The sequence below is a fragment of the Coenobita brevimanus genome, chromosome 102, assembly GCF_032717465.1.
Source record: "Coenobita brevimanus isolate Jiangsu-jjx chromosome 102, ASM3271746v2, whole genome shotgun sequence".
NCBI classification, from domain to species: Eukaryota; Metazoa; Arthropoda; class Malacostraca; order Decapoda; family Coenobitidae; genus Coenobita; species Coenobita brevimanus.
In genome coordinates this window covers 31318027-31339982 of record NC_137055.1, presented here as the reverse complement: position 1 = coordinate 31339982, position 21956 = coordinate 31318027, and the positions used below count along the sequence as shown (strand labels likewise).

The 21956-nt window shown below is 43.5% G+C and overlaps 1 pseudogene; it reads right to left on the bottom strand.

The window, feature by feature from the left end:
• Window positions 1–21956, bottom strand: part of LOC145415434 (uncharacterized) — a 77193-nt pseudogene that overhangs the window by 43999 nt on the left and 11238 nt on the right.

The following is a 21956-nucleotide window of genomic DNA, read 5'->3' as shown; positions in this document are numbered from 1 at the left end:
GTACTTCATTTATGCAACAGGTCAACTCTGGAATTGTCTCCCTCTGTCTGTATTTCCTGCTTCCTATGATCTTCAGTCTCTCATACGCAGCGTGTCCAGGCATCTCGAAATAACGGATCTTGAATTTGGCTGTCTCTTGTATTTTGTTTTTCTCTTGGAAGGAACAATAATAGCAGGCCCACGGCCTTTGGTTCCTTCTTCCTCGCATAAAAAAAAAATCCCTTTCAATCCAACCTTCAAATAGAAAATTTCACTCAGTTCACTATCCACACGCACTGCAGCCTTAGCACCCTCATACATGCTCTTCACGGCATTCAGCAACTTCCCATCTACTTCATATATTGTTAATACTTTCCATAATCCTTGTCTATCCACCCTGTCATATGCTTTCTTCAAATCCATGAAGGCCGCATACAATTTCTTTCCCTTCTCTAAAAACTTTTCCACTAAAGATCTAAGAATGAATATCCTGATCTATACAAATTCTTTCCTTCCTAAAACCTCCCTGTTCTTCTCCAGCCAATTCTTCTGTCATTTCCCTAACTCCGTCAATAAGTATCCTACCATATATTTTTCCTATTACACTAAGAAGACAATGCCCCTATGATTACCACATACTTTTTTTCCCCTTTTCCTTTGTACAGGGGAATAATAATATTATACCTAACTTCCAATCCTACGGAACTCTACCTTCCTCCCAGGTCAATCTGCACATCTTTCACATCGATTCTACTACTATCTCTCCCACATGCTTCAGCATTTCACCACACACTCCATCAATTCCTGGGGCTTTCCCCATTTTAACTTTCTTCATCGCTTCCACAACTTTCGTCCTACTGATTTCTTCCTCTCTTCTCACATTCCTCCGTCTCCCAGCCATTCCCCAGCCACTTATACTCGCATTACTTTCATTCTGTATGTTCAACAGTTTGTTAGTGTTCTCTCCATATACTTACTTTTTCTCCCTTCTCAACTAGTAATCTGCCATTTTTATCTTTCACTCCTCAAGTAACTTCTTTGGCACCTTGTCTAACTGTCTTTACCTCTTTCCAGAACAGTTTCTTACATTCCCTCCACTTTACACTCAAATTCCTTCCAAATTCCTCATCCACTCTCTTCCTACTCTCTCATACTAATAATTTCACCTCTCTCTTCCTCTCTACATACAACTCTTTCTTCTGTCTCCCAACTTCTTCCACGCCCTTGTTTCTCATCCACTTATTATATGCTATCTTCTTTTGTGCCACAGCCTCTCTCACCTTTTCATTCCACCATGCTGTTCCCTGCACCCCTTTCGTCTTCTCTTCACCCTACACACCAACTCACAGGCTGCACAGATTTCTTCTGTGAATATCTTGCACACACCTTCCACGTTCCCCATTTGCTCCAATCCATATTTCCCCAGTCACTCCTCCACTTCCCTCGCATATTCTGTCCTTTTTTCATCCTCTTGTAACCTTTCCACCCTCCTTGAATAAGCTACTTCCTCCTGTCCTTCCTTTTTTCTATTTCTCCATTTCGTTTGGAAGCTTATTCTGACCACCAAGTGGTGGTCAGAGAGTCCACCCCCCCCCAACCTCTATATACTCTTGCATCCATTATACACCTTCTCATCCTGTCATGCAAACATACATTTTTTTTTTTTAATGCACGAAAGAAGGAACCAAAGGCCAGAAGCCCACAAACCGTTCCCTCCAAGAAAAAAAAAAATACAAAGCCAAATTCAAGATCCGTTCATTTCGAGATGCCTCGACACACTGCGTTTGAAAGAGTGGAGATCATAGGAAATATTAAATACAGACAAATGGAGACAGTCCCAGAGTTGACCTGCTGCATAAATAAAAGACTGAGAGTAATGGTTAACTCTTGCATTAGAGAGTTGGACAGAAAAGGGATGAGAATTTGTTGCTAGACGGGTGCTACGCACCCGTCGTAGAGGTGGAGGAATGCAAGTAGAGAGTTTAGAGGAGCAGTGACCATTGAAGTAGCGATAGAAAAGAGATAAAGATGCAACAGTGTGGCGAAGAGACAGAGGTTGAAGGGAGCCAGTAAGAGGAGGAGAGTTGATGAGACGAAAAGCCTTTGACTCTGCCCTATTGAGAATAGCTGTATGTGGGGAGTCTCCCCACATATGAGAGTTGTACTCTAAACAGGGGCGAATAAAACCCATGTATAAATTCAACAACTGTGCAAGGGTACAGAAGGTACGGAGTCAGCTTAGCACACCGAATCTCTTGGAAGCAGATTTTACAAGAGATACTATGATTTTTCCAAGATAAGTCCCGAATGAATGAAACCCCAGGCATGTTCAAGGATGATGCAGGATTGAGCTGGATATATTAAACCTTAGAGGGTACTCCTGTGGAAGATTGTGTCGGGTTGAGAGGTGTAAAAACTGAGTTTTTGATGCATTAAAATCAACAAGCTTATTTTTACCCCAGTCAGAAATATGAGCCAAGTCAGACATTAGGTGTGCCATAGCCTCATCCCTTGTTTGCTGAAGTAACTGCTGAGATGAACATTGCAGGAACCGAATGGAAAGGTAGATAGGGTTAGATGTACAGCTTAGAAGGTCATTGATGAATCAATGGAAGAGAGCTGGTGATAGGACAGAACCCTGAGGAACACCACTGTTGATAGATCTAGGAGAAGAACAATGGCCGTCCACAACAGCAGCAATAGAACGACCAAAAAGGAAGCTATAGATGAAGGAACAGATAGAAGGATAGAAACCGTAAGAGGGCAGTTTGGAAATTAAAGATTTGTGCCAAAGTCCCGAAAGGAGGATGACCAGGAGTCTGAAAGGTAGGTGAGAAGATCGCCAGTGGAGCGTCCCTGACGGAACCCATACTGACGATCAGAAAGAAGGTTGTGACAGGAAAGATGCTTTAATATTTCTCTATTAAGAATACTCAAAAATTTTTGAAACAGGCTGTTAAAGCAATTGGACGATAGTTAGAGGGTTGGGAACGGTCACCCTTCTTGGGGACTGGCTGAATGAGAGCAAACTTCCAGCAAGAAGGAAAGGTACAAGTTGTCAGACAAAGGCAAAATAGTTTACCTAGGCAGGGTGTAAGCACTGAAGCACAGTTCTTGAGGACAACAGGAAGGACTCCATTAGGCCCATATGCCTTGTTAATATTGAGGCCAGTGATGGCAGGTAATACATCAGCTGAAGAAATTTTAATGTCAGCCATGAGGAAGTCAGAGGAAGGAAGTGATGAAGGAACAGCACCGGAATCGTCTAAGGTGGAATTGGAGGAGAAAGTCTGGGCAAAGAGGTCTGCTTTATCAGTAGGAGAAATAGCAACAGAGCCATCAGCATAGAAAAGAGGAGGGAAGGATGAGGGGTAAAGTTGTTAGAAAGGTTTTTGGCAAGGTGCCAGAAGGAACGGGAAGAATTCGAGTTGGAGAGTTGAGAGCACTTACTAGATGAAATTATTTTTAGCAGTGCGAAGAACAGACTTTGCACGATTCCGGGTAGAATCATAAACAAGATGTGATTCAGGGGAGAGTTGGCTCTGGTACCTTTTATAGGCCCTCTCCTTGTTGCAGACAGCATTAGAACAAGCATGATTAAACTAAAGGCTTCCTTGCATTAGTCAAAGGATATGAGAAAGGAATTTATGCTTCCATGCCCGAGAAAATAACCTCCGTTAAACGCAAGGCACAGTCAGATGACTCCCGGCCATGGAAGCAATAATCATTCCGTGGAAAATCAAAGAAGTACTGTCTGAGGGCCTCCCAATCTGCAGCTCCAAAGTGCCACAGACGACATTTCTTTGAAAGGTCCACAGGCCGTACCGGAGCGATAGGACAGGTTAAGGTAATAAGGTTGTGATCGAAGGAGCCCAACGAAGAGGAAAGATTAACAGCGTAAGCAGAATGATTAGTTGTATGTTGGAGCTCTCTCCAAGGTGGTCAGGGATATGGGTAGGGTGCTGTACAAGCTGCTCTATGTCATTAAGGATAGATAAGATGTAGGCTTGTTCACCAGGTGGATCAGTGAAAGGAGAGGAGAGCCAAAGGTGATGGTGACCATTGAAATCTCCTAGAATGGAAATTTCAGAGAAAGGAGAAATGGATAGAATATGCTCCATCGTAGAAGTAAGAGAGTCGAAGAATTTTTGATAGTAGAATCAGGGGATAAGTAAACAGCACAGATATATTTAGTCAGAGAATGACAAGAAAACCGAAGCCAGAGAGTAGAGAATTCAGAAGAATCAAGTTCAGGAACATGGGAGCAAGATAAATCGTTGCATATATAACATCCACCTTTGGCTTTGAAATGAGTATAGAGAAAGTAGGAGGAAACAGAAAAGGGTTTGCTGTTAGTTGCCTCAGACAGCTGAGTCTCTGTCAAGAAGAGGTGAGATTTAGTGGAGAAGAGGTGGTGTTCGACAGAGAGGAAGTTAGAGGAAAGGCTGCGAATGTTGCAAAATGAAGAAGTGAGTCAGACAGTGGTTCCAGGCATCTCTCTGAGTTGTCACCAGGAGAGGGGCTGATGGTGGGGGAATTTATGGTCCCCCCCCTGGCCCCTTTGCCAGGCATAAACCAAAACTGTATCTCATCAATATTCATTTGTCCTCTAATCAGTCCCCGCTGCAGGGGGTCACCTTGACATGGTGGCAGGCCTTGAAGCGTGGTTGGCTGTGACACCTACTTTGGAGGCATGCCTACCTTTGTTGGGTTCGGCATTTGTAGGCCTCGTGGACCAAGCACCCCCTACATCACTGGTGGAGAAGGTCTGCTGGTGATGTTAGTCCCTGCCCATTTGCCATCTAGGGTGGGACTGTTACCTCCCCATGTGTTTGCTGTGCGTGGCGTCCCGTAATGCTGGGAGACGGGAGTCCTGGAGGTTGAGCGATGCTGCACGATGTGCCCTGCAGCTAGCAATACACCTCTTTGGTCCCTTATTCTGGCTAGACAGGAGGCCTGGTTGGGCCCGACCAGGTCAATCGGCTGGTCATGCGTCGGCTAGGGTCAAGTGAGCACTGGGGGGCCTGGTGGCTCCTATCATCCTGGAGTCACCCTTGCCTAGGTCCCTCGGTGGTTACCCGCGAATACTCTCCCGCTACCTCTGGAGTCACCAGTGGTGTTATCCCTGGCACATGACTTCCCCTTGTTGGGCTCCATGGTGGGTGGAGGGGTGGGGGAATGAAGATTTTTTGAAGCACATGGCCACTGAAAACAAAAATTTCGTTGACTCTGGCTCTGTCCCTGGCGACTCCCTTACTGCCACCTTGGAGCCTTACCAGGCCCCTGGTGAATTTCCTCCTTTGCCTTAGCATTTAACTGGGACTGGGAGGCGATCACGTCGGGTAGGTACGGCCTTGGGGTTGAGCACAGAAGAGCTCATGCCGGCTTTGTGACAAAGTATCTGGTGCTGAAATCCTCCGTAGGAGGGTCAGTCCTATATGTTGACATTTTTGAGCTGCACCATGCCATAGTGTCAGCTTGTGGAAGAGAGCCCAAGAACTCTTCCCAGGGGGATGGAAGCGTCCTCATTGAGGTGTCCTCCCCAGAGGAGAGCTCCAGGCTAATGAAATTGACCTCTGTTGCTTGTTCTGCTGTTACCTGTGTTCCTCATGGAACGTTCAACCAATGTAAGGGAGTCATTTTCTCTCGTGACATCCTCAGATACTCAGAGGAACGATTGTTGGAAGAGCTGTGGTCGTTTGGTGTGGTGAAGGTTGAGCTATCTATCTATAGCCCGACGCCCTAATCCCGCAAAGGGTGGCCGCAGACAAAACGCTTCGAAGTCGCTCTGTCACCAACCATTTGACTACCCCCCCCAACTCACCCCCCCCTCCCTCATATACCTCTCAACTCCATCTCTCCACCTCATCCTCGGTCTACCTCTCCCTGTCCCTCCCTCCACCTCACCTACATACACCCTCTTAGTCAGTCTTTCATTCTCCATTCTCTTCACATGTCCAAACCACCTCAGTGTATTTCTCCTAATCTCAACCACATCCACGTCCACCCCACAGCGTTCCTTCACTTCTTCATTCGTCAACCTGTCCCTCCACGTCACTCCACATGCTCCCCTCAAGTAACTCATTTCCACTGCCCTCACTCTTGACTTGTTCCCCTCTTGCAAGGTCCATGCCTCGCTTCCATACGTCAGGGTAGGGATCACAATACTATCATGCAGTGACTTCTTAACTTCCATACTCACCTCCCTATTTCTCATCACTGCTTTCAGTGTACCAACAACCTTCCTTGAGCGCCTTCAAAAAAAGATAGATGGGATCTTGACACCAACATTGTTCTTGACATTTGATAAATTGACATTGCCTAGGTCCATGAAATTGGCATGGCTATTGCTTCCTGTGAAGCCGTGTGTGCCAACCCCAAAGCCTGTTTTCACTGCCAGGGGTATGGACATGGTAGCCGATTTTGCCGCCGCTCACAGGCTGGCCTTCCTGGTGTCTGTACCTCCTATGGCAGACCAAGTCATGCCAATGACTGTCCAGGACCCCTTAAATGCTATCACTGTGGGGGCCCTTATGTGGTATCTTTCAAAAACTGTCCTCACTACTGCCTGGAAAAGATTTTATCGATTCGAACACTTGAGAAGGTTTCATTCCCTGAGGCTAAGAAGAGAGCCTAGACTCGCTTCTTTCAGCCCGGTGTTACTTATGCTTCTGTCCTTTCTGGAACACCAGTACACCACCCTATGTCTCAGAGACAGCCTCGACCCAATCCAGTGCCCACTGCATCATCTAGTGCTTTGCGGGATGCTGTCCCTATCGTTCATACTGTTTGTGAAAATGAACCTCGTGCACCCCCTACTGTGACTGTTTCTGCCCCCACTTCGGTGGCTGATGACTTGCACACTTCTGTGGTGATGACCGATGTCCACATTGACCAGACTCCTTCTCCTGTCCTACCCAGTGTGCCCAAGGCTCTACCTGTACCTGGCAAACGTCACCGTTGTTCGTCAGAGTCCTTTGAGCATGAAGACCGGCCACCTAAGGTCTTTGTTGTCGATCCTTCTGTCGACACCTCTCCTCTTCCCTCTGCTCAGCTGACTGAGGGACCTACCCAGGCGACATCCGAAACAGTAGGTTCACCTCCAGTCCCATCCCCACCTGGGGATGTTATTGGACAGCTTGTTGGTGCTTCAGATCTGCAGGATAGGATGGCCTTCTCAAATGATTCGAGTCCTGTGGACTCTACTTCCACTTCTGGGGCTGGCAGTCCTACACCTTCAAAAACAGCCTCCAAGCCACTTTCCAAACAAATTGGTATGCCCACTCAAAGAAGGGGTGTTGTAAAACTTACTTCCTCAGCCTCTCGTTTACCTATGGATGTTCGACAGAGGGTGCCGGTTTCTGGTGCTGGGCAGGCCCCTGCGAAGGGCCTTCATAAGCATCAATCCAAACCCTCTCGCTTGTCAGGTGTACAGTCTCGCACTTAGTCATCCTTCCTCCATTATGGGTTCTATCATCCAGTGGAACTGTCGGGGTTTACGCGCTAACTATGAGGAACTTTGTCATCTTGTTTCTCAGTTTACGCCTCTGTGCATGTGCATCCAGGAGACCATGGTTGGTGATGCTGTTCCTTCTGGTCCTTCTGGCTACCATGCCTTTTATTCAGATCCTGTGCCGGGTCAAGGTCGTCATGGAGGTGCTGCTATTTTCCTTCGCCAGGATATTCCGTACAGTCATATGGACATCTCTACTCCCCTGCAGGCTGTCGCTGTCTGGATGTTTTTACGTTGGCAGTATACAGTTTGCAGTCTTTATCTACTTCCCAGTGCTGTTGTTGAAGGGGCGGATCTGGAACGCCTTATTCGTGGCCTTCCTTCTCCCTTTTTGTTACTGGGAGATATGAAAGGACACCATCCACTATGGGGAAACAGTGAGGCCAAACCTCGGGGTGTCATGCTGGCCTCTTCAGTGGAAGATGAGAGGTTGGGGATTTTCAGTGCTGATAAAATTACTTATTTCCATAGCCAGACTGGAACTTTTACTGCCATTGATTTGTCTTTATGCTCAGCTGATGCAGTTTTAGATTTTACCTGGGATGTGTTGCCAGACCTGTATGGCAGTGACCATTTTCCCTTACTTTTAACTGCTAGTGCAGGTAGACCTCAGCTACATCTTCCTCGCTGGCTTCTGGCTTCTGGCCACATTTCAGGGAATTAAGTTCCACTTCCCTTTCTGTCAATGAGTTTGGCTGTCTTACTGAGGCACATATTTCACTGACTTGTTGCACTCGGCAGCCCTTTCAACTATTCCAAGAACAAAGGGTCAGTTTCCTAAACGTCCGGTTTCTTGGTGGAACTCTGAGTGCAGTGACGCAGTGAAAGCCAAAAGAGTCGCCTTCTCTCGACTTCGTCGTCACCGTGGGGATCCTCAGTATTTGGTGGCGTATCAGAGGGCACGAGCTCATATGAGGCGGGTTTTAAAGGTGGTCAGGCGTTCATCCTGGAAGGGTTATGTTTCCTCCATCACCCAGGTGTGGAACAGGGTAAGGAAAATTTCAGGGAAATTTACTGCCCCCTCACCTCTCGTTTTATCTGCAGCAGGTGGAACTGTGGCTGATCCTTTTGCTATTGCAGAGTTGCTTGGTGATCATTTTGCCAGTGTGTCACAGAAGGATGCGGATACGCCTTCAGCTTGCCACCGTCGGCACCTAGAGTCTCGTGATCTCAGTTTTACTCCTGCTGGGGGAGAGCCTTACAATGTTCCATTTTCAATTTCTGAACTCCAGGCAGCTCTGTCGCAGTGCCATGACTCTTCTCCTGGTTATGATGATATTCCTTATGCCTTTTTAAGTCACCTGTCTGATGAGTCCCCTTTGTTTTTGCTTTCTCTGTTTAATAAGATCTGGTGTTCTGGTGAGTTTCCGGCTAGTTGAGGTGTTGCTGTGGTTATCCCCATCCTCAAACCAGATAAGGACCACCTACAGGCAAAGAAGTATCGGCCTATTTTTCTAACGTCATGTAAATGTAAAGTTCTGGGAAAGATGGTCAATGTTAGGCTCGTTTGGTTTTTGGAGAAAGGTGACTTCTTATCCCCTGCCCAGTTTGGTTTTCGAACAATGCGATCTACCTCTGATGCACTGCTGTCCTTGGAATCTGTCTGTGAGGCTTTCTCCACTAACCAACACCAGGTCATGGTCTTCTTTGACCTGGAGAAGGCTTATGACTGCCTGGCGTCATGGTATTTTACTCTCTCTTCACGAGTTTGGTCTTCGTGGACGCTTGCCTATTTTTATTCAACAATTTTTATCTAACTGAATTTTAAGGGTGCGAGTGGGAGGAGTGCTTTCTAATGCCCGACATCTAGAAGATGGAGTACCACAGGGGAGTATCCTTAGTGTTACTCTGTTTGCTGTAGCCATTAACAGCGTCATCAGTGTACTTCCTGATGGTGTACGAGGATCACTATATGTCGATGACCTCTCAATTTCCTTCATCGCGTCTAGAATGTCTCTGATAGAAAGGAAGTTGCAGCTGGCTCTCAAGAGAATTTCTGACTGGGCAGAAACACGCAGTTTTCATTTTTCTTCAGCAAAGACAGTGGCTCCTTTCAAATAACTCATTTCCACTGCTCTCACTCTTGACTTTTGTCCCTCCAACAAGGTCCAAGCTTCACTTCCATACGTTGGAATTGGTATCACAGTACTGTATGTAGCAACTTTTTCACTACCATGCTCACTTCCCTGTTTCTTATCACTGCTTTCAAGGAACCAGTAGCCTTTCTTCCTTGTTGTACGCTTTCAAGCACTTCACCCTCTAAACTTCCATCCTTATTCATCACACTACCCAAGTACTTAAATGCACTCACATTTTCCGCTGACTTTATACATGGGTTTTATTCGCCCCTGTGTAGAGTACAACTCTCATGTGTGGGGAAGTTCTCCACATACAGCTCTTCTCAAGAGGTGGAGTCTCATTATCTCTCCTGCTCTTACTGGCTCCCTTCAACCTCTGTCTCTTCGCCGCAGTGTTGGATCTTTATCTCTTTTCTATCGGTACTTCAGTGGTCACTGATCCTCTGAACTGTCTGCTTGCATCCTTCCACCATTACGGCTGGTGCGTAGCACCTGTCTAGCAACAAACTCTAATTCCTTTTCTGTCCAAATCTCTAATGCAAAAGTTAATCGTTACTCCCAGTCCTTCATGTATGCAACAGGTCATTTCTGGAACTGTCTCCCTTTGTCTGTATTTCCCACTGCCTATGATCTCTAGTTCATCAAACGCGGTGTACAGGCAGCTCTAAATGAACGGATCTTGAATCTGACTGTATGTTATCTTGTTTCTATGTTTTTCTTCGATGTAACAATCAGCAGGCTATTCTCCTTGGAGACATTACATGACTGAAAAACATCCAGTCACTTCTTGGAGATCCAACACGTGCATGGACGTCACTCCAATTGGTATATTCTAAACACTAAACCACATAGAGAAACTACCTATAACCTGCAAACAGGTCAAGACGACACAGCTAACAATTGCAAGAATAAAGAAGTTATAAGGATATAAGACAGTACACTTTTTTTTCAATAAGAGCACCTTACTCTTGGAACCAGCTGCCAGATAAAAATGAATTTGAGTTTTATAAAGCCATTCGTAAATTTAATGAAGTTTATGACAAAATAGCAACCGATGACGGGACATTACGAGCCTGGCTCGCTCATGTAAAAATGGAGTTCGATGATATTATATATATATATATATATATATATATATATATATATATATATATATATATATATATATATATATATATATATATATATATATATATATATATATATATATATAAATATTCATATATATATACATATATTTAAATATTTATATTTTTTTTTTTTTCCGGAACAGACAGATGTAATGAACACTTCAAGTGAGAATACTAAAATCACTACTGTCCCGCAAGGTTCCAGGTTTAAAACAAAAGAGGTAAAATTACAAGTTAAAGTTTAATGCTCAAACTAACAACTAAACATTCAGGACTCATAAGGATAATGTAATGGCAAAACAAGTTACATATATGGTTAACTGCAATAGCCTCTATTAACATGAATTTAGCAAGAGCAAATTTATCTAAGCCAGCCCTGATAAATGAAAAAACCGGATAATGCTCAGTTAAAGCAAGATATATTATTACAGATACAAAATTTTATTAATAATGGCTGACATCAATAACTCTACACGAATCACAAAAAACCTTACCAGGCCTACGAATTAACGCCATAGGCCATACAGTACAAGAAAAATGGTAACACTTATACTCAAATTATACAGCAGCTAGGTGGCTGGAGACTTCCTGAGCACTCACAATAATAATAATACACTATACAGGGGAGGACAGAGATGTGAACAAAATGAGGAGTAGATCTAAGTGGCAATTAATGCAGAGACTGAGCTCATTATATACGGGCCGGCAGAGCTTGATACAACTTGCAAGAAGGACGCGCACATGAAGCCATAGGGGACAATGAGTTGACAATCCTGCTCTGAACAACAGAAAGAACGACTTACTCTACTATAAGGGGGAGAAGAGGGGAGTGAGGTAGAACACGCAAGCCTGGTCACTATGGAAGCCACGAGGCGAATCGTGATCAGCAACATGCAGCATACTGTACATTAGAATTATACAAAGGATGATGAAATCATAGGCTATGTAACACCTCCCCACAAAGAAAAAGAAGTTTATGAAGGAAATTTCTTATTACTCTAAAACAATCTGTCTAAAGTCTAGATAAGCAATCTTCAATAACATTTTCTTTCCCCTTGATATGTTGTATGTCTAATGAATACTCCTGAAGAAGTAGACTCCATCTTGTCAATCTCTGATTTTTATCTTTAAACTTACTAAGGAATTTCAGTGGGTTATGATCAGTATAAATGAATGTGGGGTCAAAACCAGAACACAAATAAAATGAAAAATGCTGTAAACCCAAAATCAAGGCCAAAAGCTCTTTCTCAATAGTGAAGTAGTTCTTTTGAGGTGAAGTGAACTTCTTACTGTAATAAGATACAGGGTGTTCAATACCCTGATCATCCTCTTGCAGCAAAACAGCCCCAGCTCCTGTATCACTTGCATCAACAGCCATCTTAAAAGGCTTAGCCAAATTTGGAGTAGCGAGCACTGGCTGACTTAATAGGATAGCTTTAAATTTACTGAAAGAGGATTCACAGTTATCGGTCCAGACAAATTTAACTCCCTTTTTCAGTAGGTCTGTAAGTGGTGATACAAGAATTGAAAAGTTAAGAACAAATCTCCTGTAATAACCTACCATTCCCAAAAATCTTTGTAGCTCTTTCCTACTTTTAGGTCTGGGAAGATCACTTATAACCTGAACCTTAGCTGCTGGTGGTGCAACATGTCCATCACCAATTACGTACCGAAGGTACTGAGCTTTAGCTTGACCAAACTCACACTTTGATATATTAGCTACAAGATTAGCCTGAACCAAACGCTCAAGAAATTTACTGACATGGCATAGGTGATCTGTCCAGTTGTCACTGAAGATTAAAATATCATCAATATAAACGACACACCCTGCCAAACCCTCTGTTACAACATTCATGAGCTTCTGAAAAGTGGCTGGTGCATTCTTCATACCATATGGCATTACAGAATAAGCAAAAGTCTTTCCTAGTGTTACAAAACATGAGATCTCAGTAGCACGTTCAGTCATAGGTACTTGCCAGTATCCCTTTAACAAATCACTCTTACTTATGTACCTAGCCTTTCCGATCTTGTCAATGCAATCTTCCACGCGAGGGAGAGGGTGTCTGTTTTGGTTATCTGATTAACACGTCTGTAGTCGATGCAAAGCCGCTGTGACCCACCTGGCTTAGGGACTAGAGTGACAGGAGAACGCCACTCGCTCTGACAGGGCTCAATCATCTTGTGGTCCAACAGGTAGCCAAGCTCCTTCTGGATGAGAGGAACTTTCACTGGGTTCACACGGTAAGGAGGCAGTTTAATTGGCTTTGCGTCTCCAACATCGACATCATGCATCAACACAGTGGTTCTTCCTGGAGTGGCACGGAACACTTGCGGGTACTCCTGCAGTAATGCCGAAAACTCCTGCCTTTCCTCGGGAGCTAGATGAGAAAGCTTAGTCTAGAGATCATTCATGATATCAGGATTCTTCCCCAAACTATCACTCAGGCTCATGCTGCATGGGAGAACTTCACTTGCAGACTCGGGTGGAACAGCTACAGCGCAGACTGGGTTATTTTCGTCCCGCCTGTGATATAACTTTAGCATGTTGATGTGACAAAGTTGCTTGTTCTTTCTACGATCTGGTGTGGCGATGACATAGTTCACATCACTGAGTTTCTTCTCCAGGAAATAAAGACCACTAAACTTGGCTTGAAGAGGTTGCCCATGCACCGGTAGCAGAATCAAAACCTGATCTCCTGGCTGAAAGTGGCGTAACCTGGACTTCTTATTAAACATACCAAGTCTTCATCTTCTCCTGAGCAGCTCCTAAATTCTCTCTCGCCAGCTGTAAAGCAGTGGACAACCGTTCTTTGAACTTCATCACATACTCCAGCAGGTTGACATCATCTTCCTCCGACAGCCAGCATTCCTTGAGTAGCTTAAGGGGTCGTCTTACGTTATGGCCAAACAGTAGTTCAAAGGGTGAGAAGCCCAGTGATTCATTTGGAGATTCTCTTGCGGCAAATACAACGAATGGAAGACCTTTATCCCAGTTTCTGATGTTCCAAACAGTATTTCCTGAGCATCGATTTGAGTGTTTGATGATATCTCTCCAACGCTCCTTGGGTCTGGGGATGGTAAGCTGAAGACGTGATTTGGGGCATGTCCAACTCTTTCAGAGACTGCTTGAAAACATTTGACACGAAATTACTTCCCCGGTCTGACTGTACCTCCTTAGGCAGACCAAACTTGGTGAAGAACCTTAGCATTTCCTTAACCACGTTCTTTGGTGAGATATTTCTAAGTGGAATGGCTTCAGGATAACGAGTAGCCATATCAATCAGGGTCAACTCATAAGAAAATCCTGAAGAAGTCTTAGGAAGAGGGCTCACAATATCCACCAACACACGGGTGAATGGCGCCTCAAAGGAAGGAATGGGAGCTAGAGGTGCAACGTTTTCGGTCTGATTACACTTCCCCACAACTTGACAGGTGTGACAAGACTTACAATACCAGGAAACATCTCTGAAGATACCTGGCCAGTAGAAGAGTTTCAAAATGCCGGCCACAGTCTTCCTCACTCCAAGGTGTCCTGCCAAACTGGAATCATGAGCCACTCTAATGATATCCTGCCTACAAACACGAAGGATGACAACTTGATGTACAACCTCCCATTCACAGTCGGCTGATGCTGTTGGGGGTCTCCACTTTCTCATAAGTACTCCTGACTTTATATACTAACAAGTAGAAGCACCACCTGACTCTTCCTCACTGCAAGCAGAGTTAGCTAGACCTTTCAACTCAGGGTCAGCAACCCGCAACTCAACCAATCTTTGACGAGACAAATTATCAACACTACGGGGTACTGCCTCATCTGGTGGGTGGTCCAAATTAGCAAGAAAAGTGTCAGCTAGGATAACATCATCATCATTATCCTCTAAGTCACCAGTAACCTTAGACTTAGCCCCAGTGACAGCACATGCAGAGAACACATCAGGGACATCACAATCCTGGGTCGCAGTCACTGGTTCATTAGACAACTGAGAAGCTGGACACACTTGACTTCCACCAATATCATTTCCAAGTAAGAAAGTTACACCTGACATTGGGAGTGTCTCAACCAACCCAACCATAACGGAACCATTAACAAAACCAGACTCTAAATTCACTCTGCACAGAGGGACAGAGAAGTAATTATTCACTATACCTTGTAAGATTACAGTTTCATCAGAGGAATTAACATTAGAGCCTAGAACACTGGTCAGCATAAAGGATTGGCAAGCAACTGTATCACGATATATTTTAACTGATTTCCTGTCATTACTGTCCAGAGGACTGAGAAAACCATCAGACAGGAAATTAGCACATGAACTCTTCAGAGTGTCACCCACATTACTCCTCAAAAGAGGAGCTTCATCATGAGAATTTAATTTATCCCTCAAAGCAGGTTCAGTTAACTCGGTTAAAAAATTCTAGGAACTCTCAAGGGTGGACACTAGACCAATTGACTGAATATTTAAAGACTCCTTTTTGTTCACATCACGCTGTCTCCTGAAACATTTCTCCGTAATATGACCAAGCTTACTACAATAAGTACATTTACTTTTCTGAAATCTAGAGGTGAAGCTGGTATTTACTTCCTGAGAAACATCATCTTTATTCTCTTTCCTGTTACCTGTACACTGAGTAGAGGCAACGTACTTGCTCTCAGCTTTCCTTTTTCTTTAGAATATCTCTTGTGAGTGAGAACATATTCATCAGCTAAAACTGCAGCATCAGACAAATTATCTATTCTTTTCTCATCAAAATATAGGCTTACATCTTTATTAATACACCTTTTGAAGTCCTCCAGCAAAATCATCTGCTTAAATTTATCAAAATCAGAATTTACATTCTTAGAATTTAACCACTGCTCTAACAGATCTTTCATTTTTGCATACTCAACATGGGATTCCTTATCTTGCTTATAAGTTGTCCTAAATTTTACTCTATAGGCTTCAGGAACAAGCTCATAGGCCTTAATAATCAAGCTCTTAACTACATCATAATTATCAGATTGATCCTGAGGCAAAGATGCATGTCACTTGCGCTTTACCGGTGAGAACACTCTGTAGGAGTACTGGCCAATACTTTTTGGGCCAATTAAAACCTGTAGCTACCCTCTCAAACAACTGAAAATTTTTTGTTAAATCAGATTCATTAAAAAGAGGGACAAGTTTAACATTGTTAGCCACATCAAAATCATCAGAGCTAGATGATCCAGTTCCACTTTGTTTCATGCGATACTCATGGTCTGCCTGAATCCTAGCAATTTCAATTTGTGCCTGAGCCTCCTGAATACGAGCCTGAGACTCAGCCTCCTTAGCATGAGCCTCCTGCAGGGCTAGCTGTAACTTAGCTATTTGAATCTGCGTTTGCTCATCTGGAGGAGTTACATTAAACAAGCTTTTATTAATCATGTCAACAATTTGATCTTTAGACCGATGAGAGCGAGCAGCAATTCCCAATTGTTGAGCAACAAGCTTAAGTTCATTCTTTGTTCTGTTTTCTACATCACACACTGTTTGCACATTTGACAAAAAATCCTTGGCTTCATCAAGAGTAGTAATAGTAGACATCATGAATAAATCACAGTCACAAAATATCAAGCAATATCCTTATGATAATATCGTGAATATCCTGATAAGAGGTCGCCAAATTTATGCTACGGAACAGAGAGAGATAATGAACACTTCAAGTGAGAATACTAAAATCACTACTGTCCCGCAAAGTTCCAGGTTCAAAACAAAAGAGGTAAAATTACAAGTTAAAGTTTAATGCTCAAACTAACAACTCAACATTCAGGACTCATAAGGATAATGTAATGGCAAAACAGGTTACATATATGGTTAACTGCAATAGCCTCTATTAACATGAATTTAGCAAGAGCAAATTTATCTAAGTCAGCCCTGATAAATGAGAAAACCGGATAATGCTCAGTTAATGCAAGATATATTATTACAGATACAAAATATTATTAATAATGGCTGACATCAAAAACTCTACACGAATCACAAAAAAACCTTACCAGGCCTACGAATTAACGCCATGGGACATATAGTACAAGAAAAATGGTAACAACACTTATACTCAAATTATACAGCAGCTAGATGGCTGGAGACTTCCTGAGCACTCAAAAAAATAATAATACACTATACAGGGGAGAACAGAGATGTGAACAAATTGAGGAGTAGATCTAAGTGGCAATTAATGCAGAGACTGAGCTCATTATATAGAGGCCTGCAGAGCTTGATACAACTTGCAAGAAGGACGCGCAAATGAGGGCACGGAGGACGAAGAGTTGACACTCCTGCTCTGAACAACAGAAAGAACGACTTACTCTACTATAAGAGGGAGAAGGGGGAAGTGAGGTAGAACACGCAAGCCTGGTCACTATGGAAGCCACGTGGCGAATCGTGATCACACATGCAGCATACTGTTCGTTAGTATTATACAAAGGATGATGAAATCATAGGCTATGTAACACTATATATATATATATATATATATATATATATATATATATATATATATATATATATATATATATATATATATATATATATATATATATATATATATATATTATCGGGGTGTATATTACGGTGCACTCTTAGCCCTTAATTAATCACCAAAAGGGATAAGGTAAAGCTTACAAGAAAATTAACTTTACTATACACTATAACATACACAACCAAAGAAGAAACCAGGGCTTGTTTTACAAAAGGAGGATTCATATAGGCCTCAGAATACAAATATAAAACAAGTTATTTCTTACCTAACCAGAACACACTCAGTGGAAGCTAAGTACTCACAAAAGCTTGAGGAAACGTGGAGACCGAAGGTCTAATCCAAATATAAATCACACACTAGTGTAAATATAGGAGTGAACCAAACATGGGAAATGGTGCACAAACAGTGTGTTTTTGTAAGCAAAGTCACGTATTGAGTAATGTTGGGGAAAAGTGCAACACAATGTGACAAAAGTGTAACGTGACAGTAAATGAGATAAAAGTGTACAAAAATGTGTGTACAAAAAATGAGACAAAAATGTGTACAGGGATGTGTGTACGAGACAAAAATGTGTCTCGTCACATTTTCCTGGAGCTTATAAAACAGATTTACTCCACCTCTCAGCTAATTAACCACTAGCTTGTCTTAAAAATAATCTCCCTCCATACAGAAACAATAGAGGCACCTGCTACCAATGAGGGCCCCCTACACTCCACACAGAACCAGTTGCATGCCATCAAGAACGTGACGAAAGCGCCATTTAGGCTTCTAATTGGCAAACATCCCTACTTTGCTCCTCCCACATTGTCACACCCAGTATTTCAAGGACAAGAGGAATTCCTACAGCAGTTTGTGAGAAAAACATCTGGTGTGTTATCAGTCCAGTTGACAACTAAATAAACACAGCTGGGGACGAGGGTCACCGCTTACAGCCACAAAATTGATAAGAAAAGATTTACTGTTCTTGATAACCCGCTCGTCTGCTTACGTTATCACACATTTCTATTTCACCCATTCGCTACTGGGGTTAACTATGCCAGTAACACCTCCCTTCCTGAGAGAAGAAATTTCCCAAGGGGAAATTTCTGGATACTGTACAATCTAAGTTCTGCTAAAACATTACTAACACCTTTTACATGTCTCACATCATGGGAGTATTCTTGCAAAAATAGGGCCCAGCAGGTCAGTCTAAGATTTTTGTCCTTAAAAATCGGGTCAAAAATTTCAGAGTGTGGTGATCAGTGTACACTACATCACCTGATCCTGGACCAACATACACATAGAAGTGCTGAAGGGCAAGTATGAGTGCAAGGAGTTCTTTCTCAATAGTTGAAGAATTTATCTGGGCCATATTGAACTTTTTGCTAAAATAGCACAAAGGCATCTCAGAGCCTTGATCATTATCCTGAAGCAAAACCACTGGCATCAACAGCCAATTTAAAGTGTTTATCAAAATTGGGAGCTTGAAGCACTGGGTGACTTGACAGAATGGCTTTGACTTTAGAATGGACTTGCTCACATTCTGGCTTCCACTCATACTTGACTCCTTTTCTTAACAAATCAGTGAGGGGAGCTACAAGATCAGAGAAGTTCAGGACAAATGTCTATAGTACCCTACCATACCCAAGAATCGTTGCAACTCTCTTATTTTGGGGCCTAAACCGACCACATAACCTAGGTACTGCACCCGAGCCCTCACAAATTTACATTTAGTTAAATTAAGCACTAAATTAGCAGAGGACAGTCTCTGCAGCAAGGCATCTAGTTGGCTCGTGTTGTTCCCAGGCGTCACTAAAAATAACATCAATGTAAATAACACAACCATCCAAGTCCTTGGTGAGATCATTCATCAGCCTTTGGAAGGTGGCAGGAGCATTCTTCATACCATAGGGCATGACCTTACATTTATAGGTCCCGCCACCGACCAGAAAACAGGAAAATTCTTGAGCCCTTTCTGTGAGTGAGACTTGCCAATATCCCTTCATCAAATCTAATTTTGTGATAAACTAAGCACTACCTATCGCGTCCACACAATCATCTACTCTAGGAAGTGGGTAAGTATTAGTCTTGGTAAGGGAGTTAACTATGATAATCAATACAAAAGCGATATGACCCATCGGGTTTTGGAACCGCTATGACTGGGGAGCACCACTCACTTTGACAAGACTCGATTAACCCCTGCTGCAACATGTAGTTCAGTTCTTCTTGAATGATGGTCTGCTTCCAAGGACTAGCCCGGTAGGGGGACTGCTTTACAGGGCTGGCATCTCCAACGTCCACGTCATGCTGGGCCACTTCCGTCCGTCCTGAGGTGTCCCGGAAGACATCAGGGAACTCCCTGAGAAGGGCAACAAGCTCAGCACACAGCTCTGCAGTCAAGTGGGAGAGTTTATCAGTCAGTGTACTCCAAGCATCCTGGTTGTCTCTCCAACTGGTCATCTGGTCCAATGTCAAAGGGCAGCCCTCGTCCTCTGCCAGCTCGACAGCCGACACCACACATGCAGCACTAGAGGGGTCCACGTCTCGTCTGTTGTACTCCTTCAACATATTTATATGGCACAATCTTCGTTCCTTCCTCCGATCTGAGGTTAAAATGACATAATTTACTTCACCTACCCTCTTTTCCACTATATAAGGGCCTGCAAAACTTGCCTGCAGAGGCTGACCATGAATGAGAAGCAAGACAAGAACTTGATTGCCTGGGTCATACCACCTCTTCATCTTCTGAGAGGACTCCAAGTGTGCCCTGGCAACTTCCATACTATTGGCCAGTCTTTCTTTATATTTTGACACATAATCTAGCAAGTTAATTTGGTCATCATCCTTGACCCATTGTTCTTTGAGGAGTTTAAGAGGACCGCTTACTTCATGGCCAATGATATAACTGAAATGGGGAGTAGCCCAAGGACTCGCTCGGTGCCGCTCTGGTTGCAAAAAGAAGGAAAGGCAAACACTTGTCCCATTCCTCATCATCAACACATAGTATTATGAGCATACTCTTCATAGTTTGCTGATACCTCTCTAATGCACCCTAATTCTGATGATATGCTGAGGAAGTGATGTGAGATTCGTAACTCCTTAAGGGTTTGCCTGAACAGTTTGGAATCAAAATTACTGCCTTGATCCGACTGAACTTCCCTAGGGAGACCAAAAAGGGTAAAAGTATCACCTTTACAACCAATTTAGCTGAAATATTTCTCAAGGGAATGGCTTCGGGATATCTGGTGGCCATGTCTAACACTGTGAGGATGTACTGGTGGCCTGAGGACTTTATAGGCAAAGGGCCAACAATGTCCACAAGGATGCTAGTGAATGGGGCCTCAAACACAGGCAGAGGAATCAAAGGAGCCGCAGGGATGGACTTATTGCTCTTACCGACTAGCTGACAGGTGTGACATGACCTACAGAACCGGGAGACATCTCGACGGATTCCAGGCCAATAAAAATACTACCGGATGCGGGAGAGAGTCTTCCTCACCCCTAAATGGCCTAAACAAGAGTCATGAGCATTGGACATAATTTTTTGCCTATAGGGTCTTGGAACCACCACCTGATGTACAGCCTCCCACTTGTTATCATGAGCAACACTAGGTCTGCATCTTCTCATTAACACGTTATTGGGCCTTAAATAATAACACTCTGTCAGTTCAGACTCACATCCAACTTTCTTAACTGCTGAGTCAATTAAAGTGGCAATCTCTGGGTCAGATCTTTGCATATCAGCTAACTTTGCACTTGCATCAGTCTGGGGAGAATCATCAACCTCTGAGTCATTTAATTGGGCAAAAAGGTATCACCAAGCCCAATATCATTAATGGCATTGCCAGTGCCATTACTGTCAACATTCTCATGGCTGGATTTTACCGTCATAGCTCCAGTTACAGCACATGCGGGAAACAATTTAGGACATGTATCTTCCAACTCTTTAGTCCTATCCTCACTCAGGGGAGTTTTTGACACACAGGGAACAGCATTCACCTGTCCTCCCGCCAAGTCATTACCCAAAAGGAAAGTGACCCCTTGTACAGGAAGCTGGTCAACAACACCCACACACACTGAACTAGTAACTATAACTGGAGCTTCACCTCAACTAGGGGAACATACAAACTCAGCTATACCCTACAACAAGTCACATTCATTAGGGTCAGCTACATCAACAATTCCCTTCAACATTAGTGACTGTGAAGCTCCTGTGTCTCTAAGTATAGTGACTTCTTTACCACCTTTTCCATCAAGTGAAACTAACCCCTTAAATATGAAGTTAGCAAATAAATGATCTGGGGAGAAGTCACTTTGAGTACTGCTTGGGGGAGGACACTCTGATGGAGTCTTATTACCACTCACCTGAATCTGACGGCTGCACTGCCCCAGTCTTACTAGTGTCTAACAATGGTTCTACAGAAGTCTGTCCACCACTGACGGCTCCACTCTGGCCTTATCAACAATATGCACCTGCTGGGGATGTGTCTGACTACCGCTAACAATATCTGTGGGTGGCTGCTCTCTGTTCGTGCCAAATGATCCCCAAGAGTTTACCAAAGAAACGGGTTTTACAGAGGAACTTTTCCCTCGTTTTTTCCAGCAGCAATCCTCCAAGTGCCCCGTTTTCTGGCAATACTGGCAAAACCTGACACTTTTCTCGACCTTCTGACAACACTATCCTCACTTACTTTCGTAGAACTAACATGCTCTGGGGTTGTAGTGTTCCCACTAGTGTCACTTGACATTAACTTGCCATAACCAGAAGAAAGGTTCACAAAAACT